This window comes from Kryptolebias marmoratus, linkage group LG6 (genome assembly GCF_001649575.2).
Source record: "Kryptolebias marmoratus isolate JLee-2015 linkage group LG6, ASM164957v2, whole genome shotgun sequence".
Classification (NCBI taxonomy): domain Eukaryota; kingdom Metazoa; phylum Chordata; class Actinopteri; order Cyprinodontiformes; family Rivulidae; genus Kryptolebias; species Kryptolebias marmoratus.
In genome coordinates this window covers 8,692,934-8,705,424 of record NC_051435.1, presented here as the reverse complement: position 1 = coordinate 8,705,424, position 12,491 = coordinate 8,692,934, and the positions used below count along the sequence as shown (strand labels likewise).

Here is a 12,491-nt window from a genome sequence, read left to right as displayed (position 1 = left end):
ATATTAACTAAATTGCTACACTTAAAACAACACTTTTATTTCATTGTAATAAAACATAACTGAGAATGTATCAATGTTTATTTCATAACAGTCAACTAGTATTTTATATATATATACATATAAAAAATCCAGTTTTATATTTTTGACCACCCAAAAAATGACTTTGTAGATTATTATTGTTCTTATTAGTATTTTGATTACAGGATAGAGCTCAAGCTGAGGGATTAGGTGCTGTCTGTAATGATCATTTTTAGTTTTGACAATTGTTTATAAAAGTTTCCAAGTGTCATAATTCTAATACCAGAAGCATTTTGGCAGATTCACATTGTGAGAATGTGAAATGTGAAATTGTCCAGTTGTGGGATTTGTTGATTTAAACTGTGAAAATCTAAAAAAAAACGCAGAAGATCCCAAAAGAGAAATTGGCACTTAGCATGAAGACTTTGTTGCACTTTCCTGCATCTTCAGAAATATCCTCAATAAGTGTGAAAAGTATGTAATAATATTTCCGTTCAACTCAAATTTTCAGGTAGAAATATTGATCATCTTACCACAAAATGTCAACGGTATTTCTCAGTCCATAAATACACACTGTACTGTTTTGATAGTCTCGGAGAAAACATTTAAATTGCTTTCATATATTTGATTCAAACCATTCATGGCAGATAACATCCCTGCTCTGAGACTTCATATTTAGACACAGAGCAGAAGCAGATGACAGGCATCAACCCTTTGATTATACCAACTCTTAGAAATGTCAACAAGTGTCCGCCCATTTTCCCTTTCCTCACCCTATTTCTGACTCCTGCTGCCTGCATCCCTTTCATGTCTATACTAATTAATTTGGAAGCATTTTTGTCAGGCACTTTTATAACTGTTGAGATAGTATAATTCTGTGTTTGCAAACAGAATACCTCCATCCTGCATACTAATGTTCATAAGAATATTTTTATGCATGCTTTTAACAAATACAAATCTGATTGGTCAAGTATAATTGCTTTTCATTTATTTATATTATGCAGTGTCACTGTATGTAAGTATTCTGTTGGCATTGTAGTTACAAAAATAGATTAAAAATGATAAAGAAACTGGGGCCTAGTCCACACTTAGCCGGATATCTGGTAAACAGAGTAGTTTTTATGTGATTTGGCCTTTCATCCACATGTAACCAGCGTTTAATAGCACTAAGAACGATTGATAGTAAGACCTCCAAAATGAAGATTTGTGAATTCTCCTTTTTTTGTGTTTGTGTATGGACATTAGTAACTGGAGATTTAAAGACCGGCGCATTATAGTCTCCGACAAGTAATGTGGCGCTGAACTCACTTGCGACGATTGTTACTGTAGCAGTTTTACACCAGCTGTCCCTCCCAATATGGAGGCAAAAGGCTGCCGCCATTCAACGTTGCTGTTGCCGGTTTTGGATCAGGGATCATAAATAATGATGATTTAAACATGTCTCTTATGGGTTTGGCATGTTTAGAACAATGAATTTCGGCAGGTTTATGTCGATGAACACTTTTTTTAATCGATCCTGTGTGGATGGCATCGTTTCTTCAAACGATGTGGTGGAGATATTTGGTTTTATAAAAAACCTGGCTACATATGGACTAGGCCTGGATCAGTTTATTTTCATATAGTATATGACTGGGTAACCTGTATATCTTGGGTTTTGAAATAAAAACAAACAAACAAACTAAAACTGCCACCTAATTTAAATTACTCAACTGAAATCCTCTGTAAAAAATCACTTGTACTCACTGCACAGTTTCTGTGGATTGAAGTGTCTGCTAAAAAATAAATTAAATGTTTTAAGTGCAGACTGTTTAGACTAAATACATTCCCAATGTAGGAGTGCAAGTGGGAATGATTGTGACAATGATGTTAAAAAAAGTATGTAATTATATCATTTTGACCACTGGTTAGATTTATTTTCCTTTTTCTGTGATTCTCCAGCTAAGATTAAATAACATAATTAAAAATGAATGTTTTTGCATAGATTTCTGTTCTTTGAATAGAAGGTAGTACCCTTAAAGTAAAATATGTCATGAAGTTGCTGATCATGGTCATAGCACTCTTTCACAAATGAGCTCTCTCTCTAAAGTCTAGTTGTGATAATTTTTTTTAAATCATACAGACTGATGCAGCAGAATCTGCACAGGTGTGGATCTGTGTTAAAAGGGAACTTATTTCTAAATCTGTAATGTGCTTACTGTATGATCATAAGCTTTGGGTGGGTAGTGACAGTGAGAGTTATAAACCTGTCTAGTAAGTAGGCCTGCTGGTCCTTTATACTGAATGGTGCCAGTTTGCAGGATTTAGCATACAAATGGAATGCCTACTATAAGCCATTTTCTGCAGATTTTTTTTATTTATTTATTTTTATGTCAAACTGATAAGAGAAAGGGAGCCCATAACATGTTGTAAGGTTTAAATGTTGTATCTGGCCTAGGAACGTCTTGGGATTTTTCTAGGAAGAGCTGGAGGACTTGAAGGATGAATGACCCCTGGGCTACCTTTTTTTAGTCAGTTGGCCCCAACGCTCAAAGCAGACAAGAAGTAACTAACAAACAGTTGGAAAATGAACAGATGAATGACCTTGTACTCTTAATCGTAAACATGGGAAAAATATATTTTTACTTGAAAATTAAATATATTTATACCAAGAAAACAAAAGGAATTAACCTTGTAATGAAACTTTGCTATCTAGAATGACCCCTAAATGCAAAATAACAATGCCTCAGGCAGTAGACAGATGAATAGTCAGTCAGGACAGTCAGATGTAAAAGGAGTATTTGGCCTTCACTGTCTAACACTTTGCCATGTTGTCAATCAAACACCCAAACAAGCCAAGAGGTACAGGCTCCCTTTTCCTTTCCTATTTTCCCTCTGTTTCTCTCTTACCCAATCGCTCACGCACACACATGCACCCACACACTCACACCTACAGCAGTGACACAGTTTTAACAGTGTCTGACTGAGCAGAGATGGATGTGGCCAAGTAGGGTGATGGGATAAAATGGATGACTGCAGGCAAGCCCACACTATAGATGAGACTGGCAGTTCACAGAGACAGGTCGACACTAATGAGTGACACACACGCGCGCACACACCTACACACACACACACACACACATCTTTCACACAGGTTAAATTAAGTCTTATTGACATCCAAACCTAAAAACATGCATACATCAGACAACAACAACAAACCATACATCTCAAAATTTGACTGAACTCATGATAGGACCCAGTCTTATATACATAGAAACAACAAACAGGAACAACTTATTTATTTATTGCTGATGTATATTTGCATTGTCTTGATGTCAAACTGCCATGAATTTCTCAACTTCTTGGCCTTTTTTTTGTAAGAAAAACACTAACGTACAATGTTATTGTGTTAGAGATTTGTGTATTTGCACCGTAGTTTGGGTCAAGTTTTTACACTTTATTTTTCCTTCCTACTTTTCATAAAAGAACATTGTGATTTAAAATTTGCATCCAAGTATTATAAGAGTAGATAGAACAACACTCAGAAACCACCAACACAAGTGTCTCTGTGTGTGTGAGAGAGAGAGAAAGAGTCTCTTTTTTGTTTATATTTTAAATCATATTTAGCTTAGAGGCTGCAGATTTGTGGTCTCTTGATACTTATGTTTTTACATTAAAAAAAAAAAATATGGGAAAAAGCCAAGAGTCTGGCAGGCAATAGCTGCAATGTTCATACTCTGTAAAAACAATTTACTACTTTGCACTTTTGTAATTGTTATTGATTATTCTGAGTATCACTGTGATGTTTAGGTTAAAGAATAGGGCTCTCCTGAAGGGTGGCTTTAAGCATTTTGAAATTCTTGCCAGGACTTTTTGTTTAGTTTCTTCCAAAGTCTTTTGACGATTGTCTAGCTGCAGAACTTATGGAAGTATTTAAGCCAATTTTCATAGGTTGCAGTTTATTGATGTCTAAATGCAGCCAAATATTATGAGTCAATACTGCAGTTCTACAGGACTGGAGTAGCTAATATCACAAAGTACAATTTAGGTCTTGCTTTGTAACTTTTATCACTTTTTTTCCCCTTGAATTTTAATTCAAGTAATATATAAAAACACACGTGCATACCTGGATAAGCACAACAGTAACCAGGTTATAAGTCTTTAAGTCCTGCATCTACAGACACAGACTATATGTCCTCTGGGCAGCTAGCACAAGTAACCATAACACATTTATCAAAAGAACAGTTTTACAGTGACTATTTAAAAGTTTTTATACATTTATGATTTATACATCTAATCTTAAAAATTAGGATTTTTTAACACACTTGTCTGTCCTTTTTTGGGTCTTTTTATCCTTGTGTGTTTTTCAATTTTCAAATCTATCAGGACCTACCTGTATATATTAGAATTTTTCTCCACCTCGTATCAGTTTATTATATTATTTCTTTCAACTGTTTAAGTTAAAAAAAATTGCTAAACTGTATGTGCTCATAAGAGCAGCAGTGAAAAGAAATAGCAAGAGATTTTAAATCCAGTCACAAGTGGTCTGCAGAATGAACATTTCTCTTGTTTACGGGTTGGGTTTATAGTAAATCTCCTGTCACTAGTCAGGCTTGACTGGAAACAGCTGAAGTGAGTTGCATAAATGAAAGAAAGTGATGTTTCTGGCAGATGGATGGGTGGATGTATGGATAGATGTATGTATGTGTGTATGGATGGATGGATGGGCTTTCTCTGTCCTTAACCTTTTCTATGAGCCTCTGTCTATATTGCCTCTCCATATTTTTTTCCAGATGCATCTTAAAAAAAGCCTAATTTAGAACTTTGTCTGAACTCTTACATAGATTGTGGGATATATATATATATATATATATATATATATATATATATATATATATATATATATATATATGATCTGTATCATCTAAAAATTATGCAAATGAAACCAATCTACAGAGAACCTGTCACCTTCATTTCTCCTCATCAGAAAGATAGATTTGCCAGTGTAGAAGCTGTTATCATAACTGCAACAGGATCCTCCCAATGCAGAATGGCTTTTGTTAGAATTTGTTGATGGGATGCAGGCATGTCTCACCACTCCCTTTGGCAAAACTGGCCTGACTGTAAAGACTTTATACAGAACCTATCTTGATACTACACACAAACATACACACACACACACATACAAAAAAATATGTCGAGACACATCCCAAAGAAGTGCAATATTAATAGTAGCTTCTAGTCCTCAGTCTCTTCAAGGCTTACTGCACAATCACCTATAGCAACCCACACAAAATAAAAGGATTCTCTGTGCACACAGTCAAGAGTGCAGACATGCTGGGGTGTTCAAATGCTCAAGTGCATGTGCATAAACACACAGCTATTGGATTTAGAAGATAGATGTATTATTCACTAACAACAGACAGAAAAAGAAAAACAAAAAAACAAATGGAATGAGTAAACCCTGTCTAGGAGGTAGGTGGTGAAGGCAATAACTGAGGAACGGACAAAGCATATTTTTACTTTTTTAATCAAATTTACTTCAATAACACAAGCTAAATAATTTATGTACTTTTATGATACATAGTATTTCTTTATTTTCACGTTTTCATATGTTAGCTTTATTAAAAATGTTGACTTATAGACAGATTTTCTTCCCTCCAAACTGCTACCTGTGTCAAATGTTGCATGTCATGTGTTGTATGTTGTTGTCTAATCTACAAAGATTTCACAAGGGAAAAACAAAAAAACTGAATCTGTGATTTAACTCTCATCTTAAACTAAGGACCTAGTAGCTCAGGATGAGTAAACAATTGCAGCACAAGTCTGTATAACTGAATTTAATAGATATGTCCTGACCTTGTAGTTACACTATAGGCAACTGTAATGAATAATCCTTTTTTTTTAATCTGAAAGAAAAATTATAGAAAATTAGCTTATATTTTAGGCATTCTATTATAGTTCTAGGTTTGGTATACATTAAACAACTTGATGTGAGCCTACTAACAAAGAATTTTACTTGTTTACAAATTTACAAGTTAGGTTAGTTTTTAAGTTTTTAAATATATATTTAGTCAAGTTTCTGATGCTTAGTTGTAACTGACCACAATAGTTAATAAGATGTCTGTAAGATTCAACCTAATATACCGAGCAGACAATGAACATGCTTGTGAATATGTAATACAAAACCAAGTGCTAGGTTTGATCATCTTTGGAAGGCTTTATTTTTCTTTTTCCACATATTTAATACTCAATAAACCCTTGGACACACTCTCTGCATCACCCCATTCTAGGGATTTCCTGCTCGATTACCAAGCTGCCATCTTTGCAACAGATCAATCATAGATCACAGTTAATGTCTCCCGTTATGGCAAGCTGTGATTGCCCGGTTATTATCCCACTAATTATGACGATCATCATTATTATCATTTCTCTATTACAGTTCATTACTCCAGAGCTGAAAAAAAAAGAATGGTATAATGGCCTAAGTGTCAGTTTTTCCATTTATTGACAGGCAGGAGTGTTGTTACATTCTTTCTGTTCTAAATGAAGATGAGAGCATGCAGACGGGGCTCACAGACAACTTGACCACTTAGTGGTGGATCTGACCAGTGGGGCTTTAAATTGGCAAACTCATAACACAAGTTAATGAAAATAGGAAGACATTCATGATACTTCAGTTCCAAGTGAAACCATAACATAAAGGGAAACACAAGGGGGAAAAAAGCATATTTGGCATGAATTTAGGCCGTCAGCCATTTAAACCATAGTCTTGTTCTACATATGACATTAGGTTAAAGCAAGTGTTTTGCTTTTTTGCTTTAATAGATAATGTAGAATTTATTTTAAAGAAAAAATGCTTGCCCTTTAGGATTTTGTTTGTTCTATGTAGTGCTCATAATTCTATACATTGTGTGCCTACATAGAACAACAAACTTCATTAGTGTAAAACGTTTCCTCTAAGTTCAGTGAACTTGTGCATTACAGCTACCATTTTGTCTGAATCGGAGAAAACAAAACAAACAAACAAACAAAAAAAAAAACTCCAGTGGACAACAGTGCAGTTCAAATCAAGAATAGTTGTTGTTTAAACATAATGTGTCTCACCAGTGTAGTTCAACACACCCACCCCTTTGCACACAACTTGAGGCTATCTCGATGCACTTCATCATTAAAAACCACAAACAAACCAAGCTGCTATGCTCAAACACAAGCAGATGGATGGCTCACTAGATAGTAAGCCTCTGTTATGTGTATTCTGATGAGAAACTTAGAGCAAACATGCACTAAATAGATGCTGCCACTAACAGCCAGCAACCTTTGTCAGCTACTGACTCCTGACTTCTACTGCTTGTTCTGTGTGAAGAAAGTAAACATCCCAACATGCTGCTGCTAGCAGAACACAATGTTTTTCCAAGAAATGTCTAATTATGATTTAAGACAAACAAAATCAAGTCTAGACTGAATTGCTTACATTATATTGTGTTTTTGATTAGTTCATTGTTCATTTACTTTTATTTATTATTTATAATATTTTACATTTGTATTCTTTTATACTGTACTTTATTGGCTTGTGTTGCTAAATTGTAAAGCACTTTGGTCAGCTTTAGTTGCTTTCCTCTGTGCTATAAAGATTTTGAAAGATTTTGACAATTTGACATTGACATCTAATAAATAACAATATTAATAACTTGCGATTAGGTTTTATGGGCCAGTGAATCCCATTTGTTTAGCTTAATGTGACGTGACCTGTAGTGGAATACACTACCACACTGGTCTAATATTGAGATCTTGATCTGTTCTGTGTCACCTGGGTTTTACCTAATTTGAGTTCTGAATTTGGAAGCACAGAAAGCAACAGGTGACACAAAAAGACAGTTCTGAAAGATAAGGAACAGGTGTTAGATAGAGTCAGGTTGGCAAGCGACTGGTTAGAAGCTACTATGATCTGGTGTTGTGTAGAGGCAGGAGACCATTATAAGTAAGGCTTGCTGTTAAGTTGCAGGTGTAGACTGTGATTCCACACACCAGGTCTTCATAATAATTACAGGGGAAGTGAAGAAAAAAAAAAGTAGGCAGCAGGCATGTCACCTGCAACACCATTTTGTGAAGGATGCTAACTGTTACTACTGAGCTCATTGATTAGATTTTTGTAGTCACACATTTCTTTTTAGAAATAAATGCATGCTCTGAAATAAATTAATCCTCAAAAAACATTTTTAATAATATTTGCAATATTCAACTTGCTTTGTGATATTTATTTATTTAATATTTGATTAAATGTGTGCTTTAGCTACTGAACTATCCACATTGCAGTCTTCTGTAATTAAAATGGGCACAACTAAAGCTGGTTTCTTCCACAGATTGAAGGATTTATTGCTGCAGTTCTGTGGTTGGTGAGAGGAGCTGATAAGTCATTTGTTTCTTTAAAAAGCTGATATTGTAATATGTGTGTACTCATTGACAAAAAGAAAGATGAAGACAGAGAGGGTTAGAAACGGATCACACCATGCCAAATACATTAACATACCCATCTGGTGTCTCATTCTTCTTCAATTCTCACTCACCCCTTTGGCCCCCGTTGCCCTCATCACCGGGCCTGAGTGGGCTCATTCAGGACAAGGTCATGTTGTTGGCGTATGTTCTGAATCTGCCACCTGATCCCAGAGATGCCTGTAGGGACCTGGCGCACCGGCATGCTGGCATGGTGGCAGTAGTGACTGTAGCAGTAAAGCATCCATATGAAAGGATGGATGACGCAATCTGGGTCATACATGCATGTTCACACACACAAAACATCTTTCTTTGTCTTGTTCCTCATCTGTGTCACTTAAACTGCTCTTTCCATTCATTCTTGGCAATTCTCATTACAATAATATGAGGTATTTTTTTAAGGTTTAAGACTGAAGATTTGAAGTATTTTTAGCTGCAGAGACTAACAGTCCCTGTACTCTTAGTCATGTTCTGTATGACTAAGCAATAACCAAGTGTACAGCACAGTGTTCTATTTTTGTTTGAGACAAGACAAACAGAAAAAGTGACAGATGTTATGATGAAAACCCAGTGACAACATGTTTCAAAATGAAAAGAAAAAGAAAAAAGAAGGAAAGAATAATAAAGGGGGTACATCAAGGAGAAAATAAAAAAAGGAACATGGATTATTTCCATAAGTTGTTTCTACAACCTTTACATTTCATGTTGTATATTGGTTATTAGCAAAGAAAATACAAATCAGAAATTAAATAATGAAAGAAACATTATTAGAAATAATGCATATCACCCACTGCCTCGCCTGCCAAAATTTTAAATAAAGATGTTGTGTGGTCTAATAACCTCCAGAACGTGTGTTGAGGATGACACAGCAGATACCATTACATCAAATTTTAGGTTAGTATCTATAAAAATCTCTGTCATACATTTTGCTTACAGGCAAACAAACATGAACAAAGATGAGCAGTTACATGATCGCCTTCCTTTGATGCCAGCAGGAGATAGTCAAAACAGTACAAGTTAGATTACTTGCAAGTAAACAGTCTAAAAGCAATATTGCTCAACTTATTGTGCAAATTACTGCTATAAATGTGGTCCCAATGAGTGTCTATCTGTCTATACAAAGACTGGTTTATTTCATTTTATTTTTTTCATTTTCTTGCAGTTTTGTAGTTTGTTTTTTTTAGTGCTACTGCACACTACATTATTTTAGCAACTTCAGCAAAACCTCTGACACACTGAGAGGCTGATGATATGGTGTCATCCCTCTGTCAATCTCATGATTTCTCAGGTTACAGATCATCTATACAACACATGCAATTTGGAGGAGGTGCTGCTTGATCTCTTATTTCAAACTCTAACCTGTTACAGAGGAGACTAGCCTTTGTGATAAGAAATGAACATATGTAAAAGAACTGCTTCAACCAATCAACAACCCTATAGAAAAATAAAAAGTCATTGGTACATAGACAATGAGGAGGCCTCTTTCCTCTATTGTCTCTTCCCAAATTGCACTGTTTGACTTTCATTTCACACAAGTTAAACGGATGCATTTTATTCTTCCCTCAAGCATCATTTATTGAACATGTCGATGATCTCAAAATCCTACTGTCAAAATGCTAATTTGAGTTTGCACATTCAGAAAGCACACTTGATTGTTGTAATTGCCTTCTATCAATCTAAGAAATGGTTTAGACCAAAGTTTGAACTATAACTAGTATACTAAGATATTGAAGTTAGCGACAAACTGCAATTTTAAGATAATTTGATCTTTATTCTACATTGAGGTTTTCATGTTAAACTACTTTAAACTTTGTGCATTTTTGCATGGCCACACCATTGTTCTTTATTCCTCTTTCACAGCCTGAGTGCTCGTCTCTGCCCCTCCTTTTGTGGGTGGTGAGGTCAAAAGATGCCCTTCATGCATTCATTCATAAGACCCAGCTGCATGAAGGACTTCAAAAATATTAGCTCAGCTCTTACCTTTCACTGAAGAAAGGTAAGAGCTTTTTTGTGTCTTTTATTGGTGATTTTTTTTTCTTTTTCATTTAAAGTAAACTTCTGTTCATTCGATTAACTCTATATACATTAAATTTAAATTTGAAATTCTCATGGGAATGGGGTGTGCATGTCCCTCTCTTCTAGAAATAGTGAATGGTCCCTAAAACTATTAGGATCTTCTGAATATTCACAATATCCATGATGTGTCATAAGAACAAAGCCACATAGAAAACAGCGTTGGATTCATAGAAACAGAGATGACAAGACAGAAGCAGAAAATTTCATATAGGTCAATCGATCTTATATCTGTGTTATAAAATATGAAACCGGTTCATTTTCAAATTGTTAAAAAAAAAAATTGTAGAATAAGGCTAGTCTTGTTCTTGAGCTGAATTTTATAATTGAAATTTCTAGACATGAAAATCCCTTTCAGTCTTTTCTAAAAGACACACGGCTCAGATGTGCAGGAAGCCAAGACTAGCTCAAGAAACATGAGCACAGATGGTGATGCTGATGCTACTGAAGCAGGGTTGACTAAAACATTTGTTTAAAAAACAAAAAAGTTTGTTTCTGTATATTTTATCCAACCTACCATTCTAAAAAAGACTTGAATTAACTATATGATGGTTGTGAGATAAATTATGATATATATATATAATTAAAAATGAGGGTGATCTAGATAAAATGAAATAGATGCTACCGAGGTTTCTTACTGACTACTGACGGTTTAGTTTTCTTACCCAGCAATGTGCCATATCTTTATTTTTATCTTTTTAACCCACTTTACACCACACTTAACCTGGTTCTTCTACTTCCCACAATGTGATGAAGACATCAGTGGAATTTCATTTAAAAATTGTGACAACAAACATTATATTTCTGTCAACATAAATTCGGAACCTCTTTTAATAAAATTCATGAGCTGAACTTGCCGTAAGGCAGCAGTTATGATTTCCATGACAGCAGGATTGTTAAATTAAAATAAATCCTCCAGCGTGCAGAAGTGAGGTCATTCCCTGCTCAGCTGCCACGGAGGCACTTACCTCGAAGAAGCTGAATCTCATTTGGAGTGATGGCTGCTAGACAGCTTCACAGCAACAAGTACGTTTTATTTCCCCTTTAGAACCAAACACTTATCTCCCATATAATTTCATATCCATCTAAAATCACAATATTATGATGCTTTCAAATCTTTAAACCGTATTTTCTTTTGTTCCCAATAGTGTTAATCTAGTGTTTCAATCAGAGACACTTGTTTCAAGGCTCAGAGCTGGCAAGCAAAAGCCCTGCTGAGGTTTGTATCTCTCATGTCTGAACTGAGTGCAGGAATAACTAAGAAAGATAAAATCTCTGAACATCCTCTCAACCTTCTATTTTTACTTTTAAAAGAAGGGTGTTGTGACAAATAATTTGTACTCAACCCAATATAACAAGCTAAGCAGCTATAGACTCATTCAAAGTCCATCAGAGCCTATGATAAGACAGGGCTTATTTTAATGCTATCCCTCATAGATGCTTGAATTCAGAACCATTCTGTGTTGTCTACAATAGTTTATCTTACCCTTATAGATTTATTTCAGAACCCTTTAATGATTTGAGTGATGTATGTACATTATAAAAAAAACTATACCATAAACAATAAAAATGATGTTTTATGCTGTTATTGTTGTCATAAATCAATCATGGTCAGTATGAAATGGCCTTCTTTACAAAAAAGAAAATGTTTTCAATGACAAAGTGAAATAAAATATCTACAAATTCATGGCAGTTAAATAAAAAAAGTTAAGTAAAATAAGTGATTACCAAGTATTCACCCTCTTCAAAGTGTCTGTTCTAATTTAACTCAGAGAAAAGATTCTTAAAAAGTACAAGCGAAGGAATGAATACAAAAGGATTTTCAAGGCCCTAAATTTCCCCGGGTGTTTTGGTAAATCCACCATCAAGAAATGGAAGAGATATGGGACGTGTTAATTTACCAAGACCAGGCCATCCTCACAAACTGACCT

At 34.9% G+C, this 12,491-nt stretch overlaps 1 protein-coding gene across 1 annotated transcript in view; it reads left to right on the top strand.

Moving 5' to 3' along the window:
* Positions 1 to 12,491, top strand: part of LOC108240414 (receptor tyrosine-protein kinase erbB-4) — a 240,332-nt gene that overhangs the window by 203,955 nt on the left and 23,886 nt on the right. The gene's annotated exons all lie outside the window — the stretch shown is intronic.